The sequence below is a fragment of the Cupressus sempervirens genome, chromosome 8, assembly GCF_028749045.1.
Source record: "Cupressus sempervirens isolate cs-2001-9-10 chromosome 8, ASM2874904v1, whole genome shotgun sequence".
In the NCBI taxonomy this organism is placed as follows: domain Eukaryota; kingdom Viridiplantae; phylum Streptophyta; class Pinopsida; order Cupressales; family Cupressaceae; genus Cupressus; species Cupressus sempervirens.
Window position 1 is genome coordinate 514914257 of NC_143125.1, and position 26287 is coordinate 514940543.

Genomic DNA, 26287 nt, shown 5'->3' on the forward strand with positions numbered 1-26287 from the left:
TCGATTTCAAGCGCATGCCCGAAGGCTCTCCACGTCAGTTGTTGTTCAATTTTAGTGCCCAAACTTGAAGTGTGATCGATTTAATCTAGAGTTTTGGCCATTTAAGAATTTTGATAAAGTTAAAGCAAACGTTCAAAGACCAAGTGAGTTAGTTAGATTGTGGAACATTTAACACCTTTTTCAAGTAGACCCATCCCCATAAATGGCGTTGAGATTGCAACCAATGGTTGAATTGATGGGTGATTAGAAAAGAGGTGAGTTCAAAGAACTACTCAAATTGATTTTTGCAAATTTGTATTTAACTTAACAAAGTTTCTTAATTGTCCAAAAATCAAACATTGCCCAAATTGCATGCAAAAGAGAAATTTTGTTTGTTCTTTTTAATGCACCAAATGAAGTGTTTGATATTGCAATGGTTAATTGATCCTTGGCATTCAAGATTGGATTTGTTGTTTTAAGCATGCATTCCAAGGAAAGTTGATTTTAATCCATGGCATTCAAGAGTGTGTTTTGAGCAACATTCATTCAATGAAAAATGTGTTTAACCATTCAAGTTCATTTTTTAGCAACACGCATTCAAAGACAAATGGTTAAACATTCAAGTTCAATTTTTTTTTAGCAACATGAAAACCTGCAAAAAACATGGTTAGTGGTTCCATATGTGCTCCAACCTGCAATGAGACAAAAAAAAGAAATTTAGTTAGTTAGCCAAAATCTTCAAAAATGAGAGCTTAACTATGAGAATTTTTTTAAAAAATTTTTTTGCTGTTTTTCCTACGCGTAAAAATGCTTAAAATGGTCTAAATCCTACGGAACCACTCAAAGTCAAATTTTGATTTTAAAATAGAAATGCAACATAAGCAGGCAGAGATGACAGTCTATCAAGCAGAGACGCCAAACTACAGAGACGCTAAAATGCGGAGACGCTAGTATTCGGAGACGACAGAGCGGAGACGACAGGTCAAATTTTGTGACGCAGAAAATATGTGACAAGCAGAGACATCGATTTGCGCAGACGCAGATTTTCGCAGACGACGATTTGGGTTGGCGGTGGCAGAGATGACAGAATAGGTTGCGGAGACGACAGAGTAGCTAGCAGAGACGCGGATCTACGGAGATGACGGTTGAGGATGCGCAGACGACAGTCTAGTGGTAGCGCTGACAACAGAAAACCAGACAGAGACGCCAAACTACGGAGACGTCGATTTGGTTGTGCAGACGACAAAGTAGCCGGTGAAGACAACAATTTGCAAGTGCAGATGCCAAACTGTGGAGACGACACTGCGCGAAGTGAACCGACGGATGCAGGTTTTTTTCTAGAATTTTTTAATTTTTTTGGTTATTTTTGGATTTTTGAGGGTATGTCTTCTTCCCAAGTGCGTTCTTTAATCTGCAAAAGAAGCAAACAACCTTGCAACAACTCAAACAACATAAACCATTAGATTGTTAGTTTCTAAAAATAACATATAGATGAAAATGGATGATTAAATGACCCATAGTGGGGTCCCACTGGGCGTGCCAAAATGTATACACTAATCTAATGTGCTAGAAATACTAATCTAATGAAAGCATTTACACATTAAACTAACATAACATATAAGAGAGACAAAGAGAAGACAAACTCCAATGAGAATGTGAGCCATGGATAGGCTCTCTCAATGAGATTTTCTCTTGTTTTTGAGATGTGTCTATGTGTAGATTGGGGATGTATGCTCAAATGCTCAAAGTTTCTTCAATGGTGGAGATGGATAATAGCAAATTGGTAGCTTTGTGAGCTCTCAATTTGGCATTATAAGGGTATGGGTATGGATTTTGGCTCTCAAAAGGGCATGGTAACTTTAGCTCAAAGATTGTTGATGAAATGGCTTGGGATGGGATTCAATTTATAGGCTAAGGGGTAGAGGGATGGAGGGCTTAGATGCAAGGATGGATGAAGGCTTAAGGAGGGCTAGGATGCACTCAAAGGAGAGCACATGGATTGTGCTTGTTTAACACCAATGGGAAGGTGACACTTGTCACAAGGAGGATGAGTGTGAGAGGTTAGGGTAAAGGGTTGGTTAAAGGCATGATGAGTGGGGTTGAGTATGTAAGAGAGATGTAAGAGGAATGAGTGTGGAAGAGGGAAGAGTGTGAAAGATGGATGTAAGAGTCATGAGTGGGCTTGTAAGAGTCTTTTATGGTTTGTAAGAGCACTCATGACTTGGTGGTTGGGATTTTTGAGGGGAGACTTTGGTTTGGATTAGGAAAGTCTTAAAATTGTTTAAGGAATGTGACAACATTAGGGGGTGGATTAGGCTTGGGTTTAGGATTAGATTAGGAATGTTAGAGATGTGTAAGTGGATGGCATTAATGAGGGTGGGTGAGTTAGTGGCTAAGCTTGGTTAGTATGGGTGGATGGGGTGGATTAGGCTAAATGGAGGATTAGAGATAGGTTAGGGGTTTTTGAATTTGAGGATTTCATTTATCAAATAGATTTATTTAATAAATGGGGATTATTGGAATTAGATAGGAGAAAAGGATTTAATTGATAAATAATAGGTTATTTGATTTATCAATTAGGACTATAGATGATTAATTAAATTAATCAACTAGGGGATGACAAAGGATTAATTAAATAGAAATTTAATTAATGATGTCTTTTTAGATGGCTAAATTAGATTACCAAAGTATTTTAATCAAATTTAGGTGTCTACACTATATACTATAAGCTCCCATTGTGTTTGTATTCTCTCTTTCTTAGTTTCATTCTAATTCTCATCCATGCAATCTTAGGATACTCCCTCTATTAGTTCAGTACAAAACCTCACAAGTTCAATAACATATGTCTTCCTCTTTGCACCAATCATTCTCTCTACATAAATTCTCTCGCTTAGTATATGAATGGTAACCTAATATTACTCTTCCTCGTTAACTAATCAATGTTGTATGGTAACTCATGCATTCTCTCCCTATTTGAAAATAGTGCCAAAGGCATTAACTATTCTCAAACATCTTCATATCACTAATCTGACTAATGTAGTAGTGTCATCTCAAGATGAATTCTTGGTAGCTTCATCTACTCATATTTTAGTGTCTTACTTTTTACAACTTTTGGCAGCTCCTAAAGTGTGACCCGCTACATCAATATAATCATGATTAAAACATTTGATGCAATGAAACATATCTTCTTGTTTAATTCAAGTAGGGGAATGACCCCTAATTTACCTCTTAGATACTCATATGCATACTTAGGTAGCTCCTTTGTGAATATGTCAGCTAATTGTTCCTTTGTGTTCACATATTCCAATCTCACATCTTTGTCTTGTACCAGCTATTTCAAGTAATGCTACTTAATCTCAATATGCTTAATCTTTGTATGCATCACATGATTCTTTGATATGTTTATACCAATTATGGGTTATAATGATTTATAAAAACTAAGGGTGTGGGGGTTGAATGAATTATCCTTAGGTCTAGATGTGCCAATTCAACTTTTACTAACTTTAAATAGATTAATAAATCTCAAATACCCTCTCAGTATATATAACATATCATTAGCAATCTAACATTTCATGTAATATCTTAACTCATTGTCTCTATATATATCAACTACCAGTAAATAAACTACTATAAAATATAGCATGCATAACAATAAAATCCACACATGAAAATAATACTTTAACACCAAGATTTAACGTAGAAACCCAATTTGGAAAAAACTACCAAGTAAAATGCTACATTTTTTCACTCTTCTAAAGTGAGCTTAGTTAAGAGCCAAACCTGTTAAATTTTATACAACACATTGTTAAATGTGACCCTTTTAAAGGCTTTAATCACCATGTTAGGAGTTACCATACTGGAGGACTTTATAATATTCCATTAGAATTTCACCTTGATTAAAGGATTTTGACTATTACAATAGTTAGAATGTAAGAGTAGGTTTTATCTATAAAGTACAAAGCACTTTGCAAATTTAGATCTCCATTCGCTCATCTACTGAGTCATTGGTCGGTCTCTATTTAAATCTCCATCACTGATATGCTTGGCATCTCCTCAAGCATTCACTATTCACCAAACTCTTCACACTTCACCTATGTTGTTTTTCTCTTCACAAATTCTCCTTAAGATCACCAATCAACAACAAACCAACCTTCAAATTTAGTCCGTATGGCTCCTTAAATAGGTAATTTTTATATTTTGTTTCTTAAACATCACCGTAGATCTTAGGGTTAGGTAAGATTCATTGAATCCTCCCATCATTTTTTTCTCCTTCATCTTCTAGAAACTTTTGATCAAATCCTTGCCTTTGACTGCTTAACAAACTCTCCTCATGTATTAAATATGTCATCTCACCAATCCTTATCTTCCATGCACTTTGACTAATTGACAATTCCAAATGTGTCAACCTTAAATTCAAATCTGTCTCAAACTATAACTTTTTTTGTCACTCAACATTCACTATCTTCTTCTGCTTGGTCATCACTATGTAGCTTGGTATAGAATATACTATCTCATTTGGCACCAGTGGACTCAGTCTTTACTATGCTTGCTCATCACATTGTAGCTTGGCATACACTATACGATCTTACTCAACATCCATAGGATTGCTTAGCAATTACTATGCTCAATCATTACTAACAATTCATACATTTTCTCAATAATAACTAACACTAGACTTGAACTATTTTGTTCAACTTCTACTTAAGTTCCTTAATCTCATACTTCAATTCCTTCATTTACTGACCAATGTTGATACTTAGTCGAGCTTATCCTTTTGACTTGTCTTAACTCTAAACTTCATCTATCTTGTTTACTTCATGTATTGATTGAACAACACATTATCTTGTCAAGGACTAACTTATCAAGTGCCCACTGTAGTTCCATAATACTTATTACATCTCAACTCAACCTTTTACTAGGTCATCTCACAATCTCTTCTTTTCAAATCCTTTTCATCAATCAAATGATATGACACTCTTACACATTTAGTAAAATGTCTCTCCAGTAGGTTTGACATAAATAACAACATAACAATTGTTGCAATCATAGTTTTCAACAATCCCCCTCTTTTCCATTGATGGCAACACCACTCATACTTCACAAGTTACCATGAAATCCAAAAAGCTTCAATACTATATATTGTTAGCTGCTATTATGTCCATGTTCTCTCTCTTTTAGTTTCATTCTAATTCTCATTCATGTAGTCTTAGGATGCTTCCTCTATCAATTCACTATATAATCTCTCATAAGTTCAAGAACATATGTCTCTTGACAAAAATAATTCTCTCTACATAGCTTCTCTCTCATTTTTTGATAAATTAATAATCTTGTCCCTCTTTAACTAATTGATGCTATATGGTAACTTATCAATGCTAACTTCTCCCTCTTTAACAACAATACCAGAGACATACTGTATATACATCTTCACGTCACTTCTCTAACTGATATAACAATGTTATCTCAACATTAACTCTTTTTAGTTGCATCTTCTCATATTTTAGTGTCTAACTTTTCAAACCTTTAGGAATGTCCTAAAGTGTGATCTCCTACATCAATGTGTAAGATAGTCTTATTTAAGCATTTGATGCAATACAACATCTCTTCTTAGTTTGCGTTAGGTAAGGGAATGACCCCTAACTTACCTCTTAGATATTCATAGGCATCCTTAGGTAGTGCCTTTTTAAATATGTCAACTAATTATTTTTAGTATTCACATATTCAAATCTCACTTCTTTGTCTTGTACCATCTCTCTCAAGTAATGATACTTGATCTCAATATGCTTAGTCTTTGTATGAATCACAAGATTCTTTGATATTTTTATAGGACTTGTATTATCACAGTATATTACAATAGATTCAGTGATCTCTTCCTTCATTCCTTTCAAAAAATTCTTGATTCATACAATATTTGAATAAATGACTGCTGCAACAACATATTCAACCTCTAGTGTAGGTTGTGAAATATAGTTCTGCATCTTGCTTGTCTAAGAAATCAATCTTCTACCCAAGAAGAAAGCTGCTCCACTTGTGCTCCCTCAAGTAAGGATACTTGTGTTAGAAAGGTTTAGGTTTTTGTTGCACCAAAAGATCGACCTGTTAATGCCCGATATAAACAATAGTCATATAGAACCATAGGAGGCAGTTAAACCATGTCGCAAATCCTATGAGGGATGTTGGTCCATTGCCAACAATCCCCCTCCCAACATCACTCATCATGTCTTGCAAGATTTGAACATGTGACCAAGCTCTAATACCAATTGTTAGAAAGGCCTAGGTTGTCATTACACCAAAAGATTGACTTGTTAATGCCTGATACAACCAATAGTCATATGGAACCACAAGAGGCAGTTAAACCATGTCATAAATCCTATAAAGGATGTTGGCCCACTGCCAACAACTTGATCTCAATATGTTTAGTCTTTGTATGCATCACATGATTCTTTGATATGTTTATATTCTTGTATCATCACAATATATCACAATAGGTTCAATGATCTCTTCCTTCATCCCTTTCAAAAATTTCTTGATCCATACAATATTTGAACAATTGACTGTTGTAACAACATATTCAATCTCTGGTGTAGATTGTGAAATAAATTTTTTTATTTTTTCTTGTCCAAGAAATCAATCTTCTACCCAAGAAGAAATCTCATTCACTTGTGCTCTTTTTTTCATCAACATTTCCTTCCCAATCAGTGTCTGTATAAACCTTTAGTTCAAATTTGTCACTTCTCTTGTACCATAGGCCATGGTCTTATTTTCCTTTTAGGTATATCAGTATCCTTTTTACTATCATCATATGATTGTCTCTGGCATTAGCAGAGAATCTAGCAACAATTCTAACAACTAATGAAATATCACCTCTTTTACATACAACATATTATAGTTTTCCAATCATTGATATGTACAATGCTTGATTCACCTCAACAAAATCATCATTCTCTTACAATTTATGTCCTGTCACCATAAGTTTTCCAACTAGTCTTGAGTCTTCCATACAAAAAGTCTTCAAAATTTCTTTGATATACTTAGATTGAGTTATGAAAATACCTTTATTCATCTGATACATTTGCAAATTAACAAAACACTTAATCTCTCCAAAAATTGACATTTCAAACTCTTTTTTCTTTTGATCAACAAATAACTCGCTCAATGAATCTTGTCCTCTAAATATGATGTCATCAAAAAATAATTCAGCTATCACTATCTTGTTTTCAACTTCTCTTTTGAGATACAAAGTTCTATTGTCATTAGTTCTTGGAAAACAATTTTCACCAAGTAGTTATGTAACCTTTCATACCATTCTCTAGGGGCTTTCTTTAAACCATATAAATCTTTATGTAACTTACATACCATATTCCTTTTTTTTGGATCAACAAATTCTTCAGGTTGTTCAATGTAGACTTCTTCCTCCAAAATTCCATTTAGAAATGTAGATTTTACATCCAATTGGTACACTTTGAATCCTTTGTTATCATCATATGCAAGAAAAGTCCTCACTCCTTTCAATCTTGCAATTAGGGGAAAAAATTCACCATAATCAACTCCTTCCTCTTGTACATATCCCTTACAAACTAGTCTTTCATTGTTCCTTATGAATTCACCTTTCTCATTCATCTTGTTTCTAAAAACCTAGTTAGTTCCAATCATATTTTTATCCTTTAGTCTAGGTACCAATGTCCATGTTTTATTCTTTTCAATTTGCTCAATTTCTTCATTCATTCCCTTAATCCAATCTTCATTCTCCAAAGCATCTTTGACATAATTATGCTCAAACTCACATAATAAGCATGCATAATTCCTCAATCTTCTTCTTGTCATGACTTCTAAATCTTTATCTCCAATTATTTGCTCTGGTGCATGATGTCTTCTTACATACTTTGCCAATACAGGTTTAGGTCTTGGTTCCTCTTTCTATTGTTCACTAGATTCTACATACTCATATTTTTCTATTGTCTATGGCTGTAACTTGACTTCCATTGTCTATTTATTGACATTCTCTATCTATAACTTAGCTCTTGTAGCTTGATGCTCCACATAACTTAGTTGCAGAACCTCAACAGTGTCTAGTTTCTAATGCTCAACAACTACATTTTGAGGTTTCAGTAAGGTGTTGTGTTCACTTTCATAGATATACACAAACTTTATATAATCTTTAGGTTCTTTCTTGCATTCTTCTTTATTTTTTTCTGCAAATTCATCAACTCTAACATTTTCACTTTCCACAATTTTGTTAGTGTTAGAATTCAAACATGTATGAGATTTACTCTTAGTAGAATAAACTAGGAATATACCTTCATCACTTTTTGCATCAAGTTTGCCTTTTCTTTTATCTTTCAGAATGTAACACTACTTTCCAAAATTTTTAAAATAATTCACATTTGGTGCATATCCATACCAGAGTTCAAAAGGTGTTTTGTTTGTTCCTTTCTTCACTTGAACTTGGTTTGGATTATAGACTACAATGCTAACTACCTCACTCCATTACTTTTGTGAAACATCATTCTCCATTATTAGTGCTCTTGCACAATCCATAATTGCTATATTCCTTCTCTCAACTATACCATTCTGTCGTGGTGTCCTTGGTGCACTCATTTGTCTCTTGATTCCTTTATCATTACAAAATATGTTCAACTCACCTTAAATGAATTCACCACCTTTGTCTGATCTTAAATATTTTAGACTCTTTCATGTTTCCTTCTCAAATCTATCCAGATACCACTAAACATTTGAAATGCATCATATTTTTATTTAAAAAAACATCATAGTCATTATTCTAGAAAATTCATTAAAAAACATAATAAAGTATTTATTACTATAATAGCTCTATATTCCAATAGGACCACACAAGTCAATATGAACTAACTCCAAACTATCATTAGAAAAATTTGCTCTTGAAACTCAACTTTGTAATTTACCCATTTGCCATTGTTTGCACATCACTTTATTAGGTTTTATTAGTCTTGGTAATCCTTAAACTTTGATCATCTTACTAATGCTTACCAAGTTATCAAAATTCACATGACATAAACTCTTATTCCATAACCAAACATCTTCACATTGTGAAAACAGACAAGTATCTTGAGATAGATCTAGATATAACAAGTTACAACTTGTTTACTCTCCACTTCCAACTAGTTCACCAATAACATCATATATCTTTGTTTTCTTGTTTTGGAATCAACTCTATAGCCTAATCTTATCAATTGTACCACACTCAATAGGTTATATTTCAAACCATCAACCCAATATGCATTGTTACACTCGATCTTTTCAATTAAATTTAATTGATCCTTTACTTTTCATATAACATGGTGCATCATTACCAAAATTAACACTATTCCCATTATAATGTTCTATCTTATCAAACCTACATGTATCACCATTCATATGATGTGAGGAAACACTATCAATTATCCATCTATCATTCTCAATCACATGTGAGATTAGTGCAATTCTATCATCTACATCAAAATCATCTTTCATTGCAATATAAACAACTTCTTCATCATGATCATCATAATTATTGTCAGAACCATCTTCTTTCATAATATAGAAAGATTTATAACCTTTATCCTTGTAGTCTCTTCTATCTATGTTGCCTCTGTAGTCTTAAAATCTCTCCTTCCTTTGTACTTGAAGTCTTACCTTTCATCCTTGTCATCTTTGTCAAGACATCTAGCAACAAATGACCAACTTTACTACATGTAAAACGTATAATAGGAAGTTTACCTTTGTATTTGTCTTTTCCTCTAGGAAGTCTTCTAGCCAAAAATGCTTCAAGTTCATCATCAGATCTACTGTCACTTTTTGCATACACATTATTCTTCTTTTTCTTAGATCCATCAAGGGTTAGGGTTGTTTTGAATGTAGATTCAACACTAGCAAGGGAATAACTATCAAAATTTGACAATTCAAATGCAGTAAGTCTACCAATCAGACTATCCAATATCAGGTTATTACCAAGTGTAAATCTCAGCTCTTGAATTGTAGATACTCTAATTGCATAGATAGGAAGTAAAGTCCTCAGTACCTTACTTATCATAGTTTCATCAGATATTTGTCCTCTAGCTCCTCTAATAGCATTCATCACTTCTTTGATTTGATCACAATACTATGCAACATTCCCACCTTTCATTCTCATGTCATCACATTTTCCTCTGAAGCTTTTTGCCTTAGCTCTCAATACATTCTTCTCTCCTCCATGGATTTTTTCCAACTTGTTCCACATTTTCTTGGCAATAATGCATTCCTTCACATAATCAAATTCTACATAAATTAGGGCTAGTGCAAGTTCAATCATTATTTAGTTGTGCTCCTACTTTTCTTTCATTAGCTCAATCATCATAGGTCTAGGCACCTCAATGCATTCATTGTCTAAGTAGTAAGATGTGAAATCTCCAATACCAGATAAATGCCATCTCATCAGCCTTTTCCATATTGGGCAGTTCTCCTTGTTCAATTTAGGTATCTCTCTCTTGTACATTTTGATATTTGGTTTGAGTCCCTTGAAACTTTCCTTACAAGAACCAAAGCTTTGATACAAATTATTATAATGAGTTAGAATACCAAGAGGGGAGGGGGGCATTAATACATTATCCTTAGATCTAGATATACCAATTCAAATTTTACTACCTTCAAAAAGATTAATCAATCTCAAATACCCACTAGGTTTATATAGCATATCATCAGTAATTTAGCATTTCATGTAATATCTTAACTCACTATCTCTATATCTATTGACTACCAGTGAATAAAGTACTATAAAATATAGCATGCATAATAATAACATCTACACATGAAATTAATACTTTAACACCAAGATTTAACACTAGTACATTTGCACTTGTTTTTCTACCAAAATTTTTGACCAAAGGTATGATTTCTTTTATTTTTTGGTTTCCATCCTCGTATTGGTCAAAAATGTCCTAAGTTTTTGCCAAGTTGGTCAAAATTTTGACCAACTCGAGTCATAACCTTAATATGTTAAAAGTACATTGGTTGAAAAGTATGTTAAAATTTAATCTTGATATATTTGCATGGGCTTATAGTCATATCATGATATTATTTTTTTATGTTATTTCATTTCCATCTAGGGTACCATGGAAATTTGCAGGTGATATTGGGGCTTCGCAAGTAATATTGGGGCAATGATTGATTGCTGTGAGCACAAATTCATAAAGCACAATTCAAATTTTGTTAAATTCAATGCTCAAACAATGAGGAGCTAATTAACCTAGTTTTGATCCTATGGCGAGCATTGCACATTTCATAGATTTACTTGGTATGTTTCCTCTATTTTTCTTCCTCGAGTTTTCTTTTATAATTCCTAGTGAAGTTGTCATTTTTCTAGCATTGGAGTTGTAGTATTATTAATATTGGAAAACATAAATTTTAGGGCATCTGTTTCAGTCAAGTGGGTGGAAGTGTGTATTGTTTGGATTTAAGAAGAATCTACATGTTCTTGCAAAGTCTGACACAGAGTTTATGCAATTGATCTTCTTCAGACAAGCTAAATCTGTGCGATTTTCCATTTGAAGGTTACAACTTGGTGATATTTTAATTCCATGTGTCATAATCAATGCAAGACTGAGGCCTGGGCTTTGAAATAACATATATATGTGCATCTTACAAATACTAGAAAAAACTAGGAGCTCTCAAATGTGTTTAGAGCTTTGCATATCACTATTCATTCATTCACTTGTGTTTCTGGTAAAACATGCATTTTATTTTTTTAGATTCTTTGTGGTGAATTCAGTCCTTTAGCAAAATAAAGGATGGGTGTCACTATCATGTGCATTATCAATCTCCATATTTCTCTTTCCATTCTCAAAAGCATCTACTCCTCATCGTGTAGTACAAGATTTTGAGAATCTATAAAGCTAAATCTTCTGGGCAAGAGTTGTTAGGAAGTAGGTCCGAATAAAGAGAGAGAGATCCACATGATAATACAATGTTGCACTAAAGCTAAGAAATTTTTGACACAGCAAGGATACTATACTTAGACAAAATATAAGATATGAGTCATTCATATTTAGATGGATTATATAGAAATGAGATTTATTCCAATTTACTATCATTTATATATTTGAACATGGTGGAAATGAATAAAGTACCCAAGCTGACTTTGTTTTTGTATCCTAGAAGCTCTTGAATATTTTCCTAGTTATCAAATTAGATGAATCTATTTCTTTCATGATGCTCATCTTCAACTTCATTAGTGTTTTTTGGCAGTAGTCTAATAACCAACTTCACTGTTTAGGTTACAGGCATAAGTTCTTGTTTTAACAATATCCATTTAGTTTTTCATGCTCATAACGTAGGAAAATAATTAGACCATGTTAATAAAGTATTTGTATTACTAATACTTTATCTTCCTCTTATTGCTTGCTCTAATCTTCTTTTTGAGCTTAATAGGGATTTAAGATTTGATTCTATCAATATTCATTGATTTTAATTTTATTTTTGAGTGTTTGATTTTCTCGGTCAAGTTTTTCTATTATACCCTTTTTCTTGTCAATGGTGGCTTCTTCTAATTAAAGGCCATAACATGGATTCTATTGGTACATATTTTGAGCATAGCTCATTTATATATATTATTTAAATGTCTAATCATGGATTTTGTTGGTTTGATTTTTTGCAAAATAAAATTTCCCCAATCTAGGTACAAAAAAAATAAAAATTGAATTTGTTAATGATGAATAGGGCTTTTGGTCTTTGGTCCTCCAGATTTGTTAGCCTTTGAAAAAATTTGTGAAACCCTAAGTCTCATTCCTTTTAGAATTTTCGAGTGCAAAACCTTTTAAATTTTTTTGCAAATATTCCTTGAAAAGTTTAAATCTTTCGCACCTCCATATGACCTTTTCCCTCTTAATGTATACCATCTGATCAACACAAGATCAACAATAGTTGCATTGTCGCTATCAAAAGATGCAAGTATGTTACCCTATGTGACATAGCAACTACCACAAATTTGAAGGGCAGTGCCATAAAATGGAGGTGCAATGATCGAAGATTTTATTGCATCAGAAGTATTTGATCACAATTTTTCATGTCAGACTTGTCAGAACCATAAAAGGGACCAAAAAAATGAAGTACAAAAGGCGTTAGCAAAAATCAAAATTTTTCAATTGGTCACCATGTTGCTATTGGGAAATTTGTGCACTTCACTATTAGCTACATGGCGCCTTCATGAAAAATATAGACAATGGTCACTTTTAAGTTTTCCAGTGACCATAAGCTTCCCAAGTGGCATGGTGGACATGTGGTTTTATTATTTTGTCAAAAGCATTAATTTGAGTGATTATGACTTGACTTGCCTTTATCTTTCTGGTGCTGAGTTTTGATAAGACACCGGAGGTTGCTATATCATTTTTGAGAGATTTGTGATCTCTGCCATTAGCAACATAGCGCCTTGATGGAAAGTAACAATGCGACAACATTTTCAAAAGGTGGGTCCCAGACACATGCTCCGTTAGATATCAGTTGTATAGTTTTTGGGACATAGTGGCATCTAGTGGGATACATGTATGCACCGAGAAAAGTTAAGGCACCAGAGGTCACTATGTCGCTGTCATGAAAATTATGCATCTTGCCATTAGCAACATAATGCCTAGCCATAAAATGAACACATGGTGGGACCCAAGCAACGTGGCAATGTGACTAGGATTAGAATATGGTTTTATATGCTAGTAGTATAGAATATCCTCACGTCATCAATAATGTGGACCCACACCCCATTCATAAAACATATGAAAGATTATGATCGTTTGATCAAGCTTGGATCAATGATTGTCACTACCTCGCTATGGAAAGATGTGCACTTTTTACTCTATGTGATATAGCGACCAGGGGACCCACCACATCTTATGCACGTCATGTAATTTCCTCTCCCTTAGATCAATTTCAAATATACGATTGTCGCTATCTCGCTATGATAAGTTGCTCGAATGATATGTATAGCGACATAGCAACTAAGGGCCCACCATATTTCTCTTACGTAATGCATCAAATATCCTCCACACGATCAAAGCAGAATCAATGGTTGTCACTACTTCGCTATAGCAAGATGCTCGCTCATTATGTATAGCAAGGTAGCAACTCAACGAAACATGTCCCTAATCATCAGTGGGTCCAAATTGAAATGCCAACAATGAAGGAACAATACACATGGAAAAATATCATTGGTTTGATTGCCAACATGTCAAGTGGAACACGAGTCATCTTTGCCTACATCCCTAGATCATAGGATTTTTCAAAAATCAACGATGTGAATTTGAACGAAGAAGGTGGTGCCACTCTATGCATTTATGAGGAATGAAAGCTTTGCATGTGAAAGAAAAAAAAAGTATAATACATAAGATTTTCTTAGTTCCATCTCATGCGAACAAAGATTTCAAGCCTTTTCCTAAACAAAATCCATTATTGAGAAGATTGTGTTGAGCTTGACAAGAGCGTGAAGCAGAATTCCATTGTTCGCGAAGATATTACAAGATTACAAAAAGGAATGAGTAAAGACTCAAGTAAGTAATTATACTATAATCTCTGTAGTGTCTTAGTTCTACAAATTATAATAAACAATGCCTCCAAAGAAGGTATTTTCTAGTCAGGAGAATTATTTGGATAGGAATGTCCACAATGATTTGCTTAAGTTGCTCCCTAACTCCACTATTGAAACTATACAAGTTAAAAAGCTTACTTCATTAAACCCTAGGTTGAGAATAGTAGATGAATTATATGACAAGGGAAATTGGGTCCGGGATGCTAATACCTCTCAAATTGGTCTGGGTTTGTTTAAGGAATGGTTTTCAGAGAGGAACCTTTTTGCCCCACATGCCAATATTTGGGATTTTAATTTAGGAAAATTGGTGGTTCCTAGTGTTTTTATGGATTATGATCTTCTTGAAGCTATGGCAAAGAACTATGACCAAGCCATTAGAGTAGTGAGAAGAACTGATGGTGAGGTCCTAATTACAGTCAGCTCAGATGAAATTAGGGAAGTTTTTGGTTTAGGGCCTCTCACTAATTATCATGTGCCCATTGATTTGAAAGGGTTAGAAAAGGAATACATATCCAAGAAGGATGCCATTAGGCAAGCTGCACTAAAGGCACATATAGGTAAAATTGGAACTCTACCAGCAATAATAACAGCCTCCAGGGAACCTTTCAAAAGGGCATACTTCAACACTAGGGCTGTAGAGATATATAGGACCCTATGCAGAGTTTTTGGGAGAGATGAAGAGGATTTTATGCTTGTGGACTTTATGTATATGGTTACTCAGATTTCATCTTTTGGTGCGGACATAATTTTTGATTTTGCTTCTTACTTAGTTGAGGAAATTCACAATGGACTAATTGGGATTGCTAAGGGCAAGGTAGAATTTTTTTTGGCCATTATTCTTTGTTGATGCACATGTTTTTGTTTAGGGGAGCAACACATTTTGGTAAAGAAATGGAGTTAAACAAAGAAGAAAATGGAGAAGAACTACCAGTCCAATTATGGAGTGCAGATATGACTTGGGATGTAGAGAAGGCTAGCTTTGTTAGGTTTGATAGGTATTTCACTTCCAATTTGAGATGCCCCATATTGAGTGACAATCCCAAAATCCCCAAGGCACTAATGAATCTAATTAGACCTATGGATAATCCCAGTGGTTTGAAAGTTTCACACAATTGGGGAGATATCATCCCATACTCTGTTTCTATTGTATTTAGAATTTATGGCTTTAAAGGGAGCCCTCATGTACTACTTTACCAAGTGCCTTTGAAGGTAGGAGTTGCTGAATTTTTGTGGCAGTTGGGAGGAGTGGAGGAAACCTTTTTGTTAAAAAGATCAAGGGGGTCAATTTTCCCCACTTGCATAGTGGCCCATCATTTTGTAATCACAAAAGGGGGTTGGCTTTCTCTGAACAAGATTTTGGATCCTTACAAGATGGCTATTTCTTACCCTCGTTTTTGTGATTCTGATGGATTTTATCATTTGGCTCTAAGACGTAGAATTAAGCTTGGAAAAATTGAGCATGAATTCTATTTTCCTGAAGACATAATAAGGAATGAGTACTCCTTGCAAGAGCAGGAGACTAGAAAGGAAAAGTGGAGAGTCTTCTCTAAAGTTTTGGATTTCATTCATTGTTTTGATGTAGATTATAGTTCTTTGGACAATGTAGTTACAAATGTAGATAAGATAAATAAAATTATGAATACTTTTCTTGAAATAATGGAAACAATGAATGAAAAGAAGCAATTCTTTATTAGATTTTACCCAGATAAGGCTAGGGAAGTAATGAGAAGACTAGGTTTTACTCCCAATATAGGGGGAGGTCAATTAACTGTCCAAAAAAGGCCAGGGTATATTGTTATTGAAAATAAAAGGACCATTGTGGACAAAGGCAAACAAATAATTGAGTTCACTAGTGATGTCTTGGAAGAGAGGTCTCTTGAGCCCTCCCTTAAAAGGTAAAAGACAATAAGGGAAGAGGATCCTCATGCTGAGGAATACTCACCCTCACAGACCTATGAGAATTGAAGAGGAACAGCTCACTGAAGAGAAAATTGAACAATTGGGATCACAATGGGGAGTTTTTATTACACAATAAAAAATAGATGAAGGAGATCTCCAAGAGCATTTGGTGCCATGTTTTGAGTTGACAGTTGCAGATTACAGAGGAAGGGAATTAGACCCTATGTTGGAACAAGCAAGTCAATAATTTTTATTAGATGACAATTTTGTCAAATCTAGAGCTTTCTACCAATTTGCATGGAGAACTAACATGATAAAATTTGAAAAAAGATGCAACAAATTGAGAATAGAGCACCCTGAGCTAGAGGATGCAACCCTAGAAAATCAAATAAAGGAACAGATGATTCAAGAGTTCCAAAACATAACCCCTAAAGAGGGGAGGCAAATGGTAAAGGCTTCAAATATTTTATTGTTACCCAATTGGGATATAGCTGATGCTTTAATTTTTAATTCTATTTCAAATAAGTTGGAATTACAAGATCCTAATAAAAAGGAGTTTGCAAGGACTTCATTTAGTGAAGATCAAGGTGCTCTGGTTATGTGGTCATTGAGAAGGGAATCTAGGGTTGTTTCATCACAACCAAATGACTCAGGATTAACAGGAAATATCATTGTGAGGAGAGTGGTTGATGCCTCTCATGTGCAGGCTGCACACTGGAATGCAGATTCATCTCAATTTGTTTTGGCCACTGCTAAAAAGGAAGAAAGGGCCATGTTTGAATTGCAAAGTAAGTATGAAACAATTTTGGAAGCCTACAATAAGGAAGTTCAAAAGAGGATTGAACAAGTCTATAAGACCTAGAATAACATATCCTCACCCTCTAGTGGAGCCTTTTAAATCCACTCATCTTATAGAAATGCCAGACACCCCACAGAGGCCTCAATATTATATAGCAAAAGATTTTGAGGAAGAAAAAAGTAAACTTTGGGCATTACATGTGGAGATGGAAGTGCAATATGAAGATAAACTTAGGAAGGCTCTAATGTAACTGGTGGATAAAATATAATGGCCCATGTTTTATGACTAGTTGGCAAAAGAAATAAGTATATGGGATGAATTGAAAACCCATGATGAAGCCCTGGAGCCTATTGTTAATAAGTGGAGAAAGAGAAAGAAAGAAATTACCTTTTTATGTTATTCTGTTATAAGGTCTTCCCATGACATATTGAAAAGACATATGATATTGTGTCAGATTTTGATAACAGAAGAGTTGCTTTGCAACTAAAGGTTGTTTCTCATTTGAGAAAATACAAGAATCAAAAATTTGATTTATTTCCTCGTGCCTTGAATAGAAAGAATAAATTGAAGAATAAGGATGAATGGGCTAAGGAATTGGATGACCTATTCTGCCTAAGGATGAATAAGGTTATAAATGAAAAAGGGCATGCTTGGTGGGCCACCACGACAAAGGAATTGGTGAAAGTCTATTTGTTTTTTTATTCTTTGAAACAAGAATTTGTTAGTATTGATAATGAGGCTGAGTATATACTCAAGAAGAAAAATGATATTTTTCAATTCAACTAGCTAGATGGTGCACAATTTGACACATGGATGGCAAATATTGCTTCTAGTGAGTAGTTAGAAGAGGTTGGTACAAATGATGATGAGGTATAGGAGGACAAGGTGCAAATTATTGACACATTAGCACCAGATCCAAAAGATGAGGAAGATGAAGGCCACCAATTGTTTTCAGCTATAGGCTTAGAGACCTGAAATGTGGACATGATAGAAGATCAATTAAGGGTAAAAGTGGTTTTGTCAGTTCAGGATGAAGATAGTGAAAACCCATGGGTTGAGGTTAATCTTCAATCATCATAACATATTTCATCATTGGCAGGCATAGCAAGTGTGTACATGGAAGAATCAGAATAGCAACCAATCAAAAATTTAGCAATATAAAAGGATGTAACAAAAAGGGACCCACAAAAGGAATTTTTGATATACAAATATTTTTGTTAATCATAATTTTTTCTTTTCATGATAGGTGTATGTAAATATCTCTTGTAATAGACACCTATCAGTTCTCTATGCCTAAAGCTTGTTGCATCTCACATTATATAAGTGAGATTCTAGGGCTAGAGAATGGTCCAATTTCTAATGCATTTTAGTATTACACTTAGAATTTTTTTGGTCTAGTCTTTGAGCAAAAAATTTATAGTGCATCTTCTCTGCATATTTTTTGAGAATACATCAATATGGAATGACCTTTGTGTCTCTTTCTAAGGTCATTCTAATTTTACTACAATTGTATACAATTTTCAAGGAAAATTAATACAAGTTTTGAGCTTTCCCCATATCAGTTTTTATTGAATTTTGTCTCCTTTTCTGTTACTTGGTTCCTTTGAGATTGTGTGAGTAAAGCTTGCTTAATTGAATGCAATTCATTTAGGTTGTATGTCAATTCATTACTGCTATTAATTCAATGAATTAAGTATATGTTTTTGATGAATTTTATAGGATTGTCATGATAATAGAAAGGATATTTGTAAGAATGAACTTCAGTAAGAATTGTTGATAATATTTGTTGTAAGGTAACATATTAGATCTACAAATTAGAGTAGACTTTGAATCCCAATGGAATAGGCACTGATCAAAATTTATTCAGTCTACAGATAGGTATACTATGAAGAAGCTCAAATCTAAAATCACAATTAGCTTTAATTTACTTTTCTTGAAGATTTCAAAAGGTGGTCAACACTTGTTTGCATGGAATGTTTTAGCCTTAGTTAGCCACTATTGTTGGGAATACTTGCAAATCTATAGAAGAATTGTGACCAAATATGTTATATGGGATGTGTTTTATCCAAAATGTCAAAATCATGCATGTATTTGAGAATATGAGACGAGAATCAAAATGAAACTAAAATAATTCTCATATAGTAGCTTCAAGCCTTGAATCATCCCCTGGGTATACCCACCCTGGTTTTGTAGAGCCTAAAGAGTAGAAAACCATCCTTGGTTTGCACATGTAATTATTAATAAGAATTGGCTAATCCTTAGGTTGTGTGAGTAATATCAATTTGGTATTGAGCATTTTGTTGTTCAATAGTTTTAAAACACTAACAGATTTAACACCTGCTAATTTTATGTCTATATAGGAGACACATAGTATGTTTTGATGGAAGAAGTCATTTTAGGCAAATAATCTTGCATTTTGTTGTAGGGCCACATCCAAGACTAAGCTCCAGCAGCCCAATGATTCTTCCTAGAAGCCTACAACTAATTCTTTTGTTGTAGTTTTAGAAGTAGATTCTTTTTCCTCAAATGCATCATCAACTACATTTCATGACCCTCTTGAAGAATTTGGCATGCCAACTGAGTCCTCTAGTATGAATGACAAAAAAATTTCCACCAATGGAACTATTGGAATTGATGATATATTTGATGGCTTTTCTCAAGTAGTTTCCCCAACCTCATCTCCCATCAAGAATTTTGGTAAAGACCAAAACCCATTGAAGAAAAACCAATTCTCGAGTCCTCAAACTAAGTATAGTAGTGAGGCTATGGAAAGCAAATCTCCAAAGAAAGTCTCGATAGATAACCTAGAGAAAAATCATGCCAAGATATATTCAAGTGACCCTTTAGCAGATTTTGATAGACCAAGTGGCATTGCCAATGTTTCCATAAAATCTTCTTCAAATACCAAAAACCATTCTTTACATGAAGACTGCATTTTCTAGTAACCTAAATTCAAAGGAGGCTTCTTTGCCTAAAAAGCCTAATGATAGCTCAAAGATTGTCTATGATAGATGGATTAATGTGGATGATATTTAACTTTTTATGCAACCTACATCAACCCAACCACCATCAAGGTTACCTCCTCCTCTAGTGATCAAGTAGGGGCCCTCAAAATCATATAGAGAAGAATTTGGTTCTGAAAAACCATCTGTCATTTCTTCAATCAATGAACTTGAAGAGTTTGCAATGGGTAGGTCTCAAGGTTATGCTCAATAAAGAAAGGATAAATCATCATATGAAGAAGACATTGGTAGCAATTCAAAAACAACTACAATAAAGGATGCCATGGTCAAGGCTGAACCAAAACTAAAAGTTATCAAGAAAGTGAGAGAGAAGGAAAAGGAAGAATATATGGTCAAGGTCAAGCAAAGTGAAAAGCAAGAGAGAGAAGAAAGACTAGTGGAAGAGGTTATTAAGCATGAAGAAAGGGAAAAGGTGGCAAGGGCAGCTTGGGAGGCTTGTGAGAGAGAGGAGAGAGAAAAAGAGGAACAAGAAAGTGAAAGACTCAAAATAGAAAAGGAGAAAGAGAAATAAAATAGTTGTGGAGAGGGCAACAAAGGAGGATTGTAAGAGAGTAGTTATTGATGCACATGAAAAGGGACAAAGAGCTACAGTTGAGAGGGAAACTAGAGAGGCTCGTGAGAGGGCAGCTGTTGAAGCACAAGAAAGACCAAAGAGAGTAGTTGTGGAGAAAATAGCTATAGAGGCAAGAGAAAGGGTAGCAACTGAGGCAAGGGAAAGGGCAGCTACAAAGGCAACAGAATGAGCAGCTGCAGAGGCAACAAAAAGAGTAGCAATAGAGGCAAAGGAAAGAGTAGATAGGGTTGCTGTAGAGAGAGCTACAATAGAGGTAATACTTAGAGCTAAACATGCTATTGTAGAGAGGGCTACTACTGAAGTTTGAGGATGTCTTGTAGAAAGAACATCAGCCAAGAGGGCTACTATAGCAAAAGAGAGGCAAATGAGAAATGACAATGATCTTGAATCTTTCTTCAGCATGGGTGCTCGGCCAAGTAGTGCCCCTAAACAAAGACCAACCATGCCGGTGAGGTGTCTTAAAATAATTTATGTGATTATATAATTTTTTTGTAGTCTATAGTGATTGCTCTCTATATGTAGCTAGCAAAATAAAATACACACCATTCAGTTATTGACTGAGATTTGCTCCTTGACGGGATGCCTTTTATAATGGGCAAACTCAAAATAAGGGATTTTATTGTGAAGCACCCCATAAAACATCTTTAGGGATTCCATCTAGTCTTAGGAAAGCATCTTCTATGGCAAACATGACTGATGATTGGACATATCTTTTTGGTAAGGACAAAAGATTAGAATGCCTACTTTATTTTGTTTGTCCATGCAAAGAACTTATAGTTTGCAATATTTTAGCTTTAACCAAAGTAGATTTTATCTCTTACCATATTGGATTTCTTATCAAGATAAATGTTTGCTTCTCAAGGCACTCCATCAGTTGATGAGTTTCAAGAGGTGCAAGGAGAAACTGAGGAGAGGAGGATAACTAGGTTGGAATGACATCAGCACACCTATGAATAGACTGTATGATATTCTTCCTATTAGTATGAGGAGCATTGTTGTTAGGGATCTTGAATTTTAATTATAATATATTTTTGATACCTATCACATAGAGTAACATATAATTGTGAACATGTATGATTTATTTAGATATATTCTACCTGGGGTGTCTATGCTTATGTAAGATGATGTTCTAGCATGTACATTTGCTCAAGAAAATAATTTGTTTACCAATTGTTTATTTAGTTTGGCTATTTATCTAATAATCATTTTCTACACTTTTAGGCCAAGACATTAGCTAAAAAGAATGAATGTGATATGCAAGTTCAAAGAGATCAAGCTGAGAGAAATGTAAAGTCTTGAATTTTCTTCGACATTCTATGAGATGATGACTCATTCTAACCTATTTGATATCAATTTAAGATAAATGGCAGAACTAACTTCTATTTCTATTATTCCTCACCTTATTATGGTAGATTTTAAATAGTTGATAATGATAATTTCTGTAGAGTAGATGACTTAATGCTGCACTACTACAAAAATAAATTATCTTTTTGCCTCATAAACAAACAATCAAATGAAGCAAGTCAACCACACAATCTTGCATCTATAACCTTGCATGAGGGATTACAATCTAATGTTAAGTATCTTGGATGCCACCCAACCACCTCCTTGGACATCTTACTACACATCAACAATTGTAGACTCATATATATGGGAGTGAGAATTTAATTCAAAGAAAATGCTTTGACAATAGATTCACTTCATTTTACAAGTCACTAGCAGTAGTATTGCAACAATTTTTTGGGGTCTTCCATGCTCAAAACATTGATCACCATATGAAGTCTTGTATTCCCTATTGCATTACAAAGCCCACAACAAATAACCTAGGGCTCTACAATCCTCTACTAATTTTCAATGTCCCAAGGAATCATTAGCATTGATTTCATTTGGAAACCACCTACATAAGAAAATGCCACAATTATTGTTTATTTTAGTTAATGAGATTTCAAATATTTCCATAATGGTTGCATGTTTATGGTATTCTCATAAATGAACATACTTGAAGGGATATGTGAAGCAGACGATCCTTTATGATGATTTGTGGGTGTATATAACTTATAGATTTTCTTCATTTTTAGTAGTACTTTAGTCTTTGTGATTTGAGTCTCCTTTAAAAAAAAATATTGTAAGAAAATATATTTTCTCTTTCATGCTCTGTTGTGTGAGTCATTAGATATGCTGATATAGGAGAATTATTTGATAACATGTTTGAGTAGATGAACCAAGCTATTTAATGTAGGAATCTTGATGTGGGATTATATGAGGAGCATATTGGGCCCATCGATGCATGGAGCTAGAACACTATGAATATCTTACTTCATACAATAATTTTTTCTCTAATTTCTAATTAATATGCAAAGGCTTCGAAAAGTGGCCCTTCTTGATGATGAAAATTTGTGGAAAAGTTTCATGAAGGAAATTTGAAAGATTTATAATGATAAGGAGTCAACTTTTCTTTGAATAGAGTGGCTTGTGTTTGGTAATATTTAGGTTCCAATATTTAATAAACTATAGGAAGATTTAGATAGGGCTGAATTAGTTCAAATCAGACTCATTACATAGTGAGTTTGGCATGGGAACGATGCTCTAGAGTTGCAAACACTTGACATTTGCCTCCATTTATAGGCTACCAATTCCTTGATTGAAGATATGAACTAATTTACATAAAACTTCATTTATTTATTCAAGTGGAATATGCATATCTTCCAATGTGTGGAGAATTTGGTGGCAATGCATGGTGCTTCACTGCTTCAAGATTGATAGACTTTGATTGCATGATAGGATCTTGACCTTGAGGAGGCAAAAAGGACATTGGTTGTGGTATGATTGGACACGATAGTTCCTTATGTTGGTAGTGACTCAGATTTAGAATCCAATTCTGATTTGCCCTTAGGTGTAGATGAGCTAGAGGCATGGTGGTAGCAAATACAATTTTGTAACTTTTTTCATTTTCCACTTGTATCATTTTGGTCTTCACTTTTTCTTCTATTTTTATGTACAAATTTTAATGTTAAATGATTTAGACATTGAGATGAATGAGAAACATTTAAATTGAAATTTGTATTTCATCTAGCAATATATAAAACTATTTGTTGTAAGCAAGGTCCCATTGCCCAACTACAAACTAGATTTAGATGAGATGCGTCCACAATGAAAGTTTTTAGTTTCTCAACCTTAATATACACTTTATCAAGTTTGATTAATTAAAAGATTCTTTTAAAAAAACCACTTCTTTTTTATGTCAATGTTAGTAGAAATCTTCGCTTTTTCTTTCTGGGTTGTAATTCCTCTTGGACAAAAAACTGAGTCAAGAATCTTCTTCGACAATATCTTGTTAGTAAACAGAATAGTCGACACCTATTTCCTAATGCTCATAAATATGAGACAAAGGACAACATAATTTGTAATGAAGATGGGCTTTTGAAGCAAGATGCATGGAAAATTTCTAGGAAGACTATCCTTGAAAGCATTCCTAAGTGCAGGAGTATTGAAATTTGGAATAAGTAGCGAGCCTAGTAGGTTTCAGTGTCATTTTAATTAAAAATCAAATATATGTAATTTGAAAATCATATGTTAAAGTAACTACTTATAAGTTTTTTAACATTCACAAGGTTGTAGAAGTCTTTTTTCTTTTGCATTCCAAAATAAATTATGAAAATTATACTTCTTAACCAATTACTAATTTCTTGCTTAGTTTCTTCTTTTTCTTATTCCTATGCCTTTGACCATGAAGGCAATACGATCCTTTCTATGATCTCTATAATGAAGTGAGAAAATAATAGATGATAACTCTTCTAATACCTTGTTCATTGGTTCTATTGCCTAGGTTGTGTTGGTGTTTTATTTTGATGTTCACAGTGCTAAAACTACTAGGCGACAAAAGGCTTAGTACCTAGATATCAGTACATACACAACCTAAAGAATAGCCAATTCTCATTATCACTTGCATATGCAAAGTACTAGGACCCAACTCCAACAAAACCTTAGACGGTTTTCTACTCTTTTGGCTCTGTAAAAACCAGGGCGGGTGCACCCGGGGATGGTTCAAAGATGGAACAATTGTATGAGAATTATTCTTAGTTTCATTTTGATTCTCATCTCTAAATCCTCAAACATATACGTAAATCTTACCGAATTGATAAACACATCCCTTGAATAGATATGGCCAAGAAATCTTCTATAGCTCTGCAGATGTTTCCAACAGCAATGGCTAAATGAAGCTAAAACAATCCATGCAGGCAAGTGCTGGCCAACTTTGAAAATCTTACAGGAAATATAAGTAAAAATTGATTTTATGATGTATTTTGAAAAAGCTAGTTATAATATACTTCTCTTTTGGCTGAAATACTTTCGATCAGTGCCTAATCCATTGGGAATTCAGAGTCAAGTAAATTCTTAGATCTAATTTGTTGCTTTGCAACAAATTTTCATCAGCAATTCTTACCAGAATTTATCATTCAAAATCCTTATTAACACCCAAGCAACCTCATCACATTCATCAGAGCCTTTATTTAATCCATTGAATTAACAACAATAACAAATGGATGTACAGTCTTACTATATTGCAATCAATTGCATAAGCTTTTACTCACACAACATCAAGGTAGCTAAGTATTTAAAAGGAGACAAAATTCAGAGAAGAACAAATATGGGGACAGTTCATAATTTGTATTCATTTCCTTTGAAAATGGTATATCCTTTACAAAAGACCCAGAAAAACCTTCAGAGAAGAAGCACAGTTCTTTCTACATTCATCTATATCTCAGAAATTTTGACAGAAAAAGTATACTATAAATTTCTTTCCCAAAATGTTTGGACCAAAAATAGAATTAAGCACAATACTTAGTGAAAACCAAATTCGGACCCATCTTTAGCCTTGGGATCTCACTTAAATAATGTGAGATGCAACAAGCTTCAGGCTACAGAAGGTGACAGGTGTCCTTCTTTTGAAAAACAAAAACAAGAATAACAAAAAGGTTGATTATAACAGCAATTCTTGGCGGGTCCCTTTCTGTTATGCTTCTTGGTTGTTATGATCTGATCTCAGAATCATTCTTCATCTTCAAGTACATACCCATAAGGTCTGTAAGTGATGTATCATCTTCTGTTACATGCAAACTCACTTTAACCTGGGGATTTTCTATGTCATCATTGCTGACTACAAAAGTAACTATTACTCTTACATCTTCTTCGTCATCGTCTCCTGACATCTGCTCACTAAACTGATTTTTCCATCTGTTAAAAGTATCATCATCTGGCCAATCAAAACTTAGGGTTTCTCTTTGTATCTTTATTAAAGAATTGGCATTTTCTTCTAAATCATCGAATTCTTTTCTTATATCAGCATAATATAATTGTATTTTTACCAGCTCTTCATTTGTCTTTGCCCAAAACCAATGGCCAGTCTCACTGATGATGTTTGTTATTCTGTTATCGAATAATTCATCCATTTC

General features: G+C 34.0%; 1 pseudogene; it reads left to right on the forward strand.

The window, feature by feature from the left end:
• Positions 1 to 1130: 1130 nt before the first annotated feature.
• LOC149543459 (uncharacterized) lies at positions 1131 to 22133 on the forward strand (annotated as a pseudogene).
• Positions 22134 to 26287: the final 4154 nt, after the last annotated feature.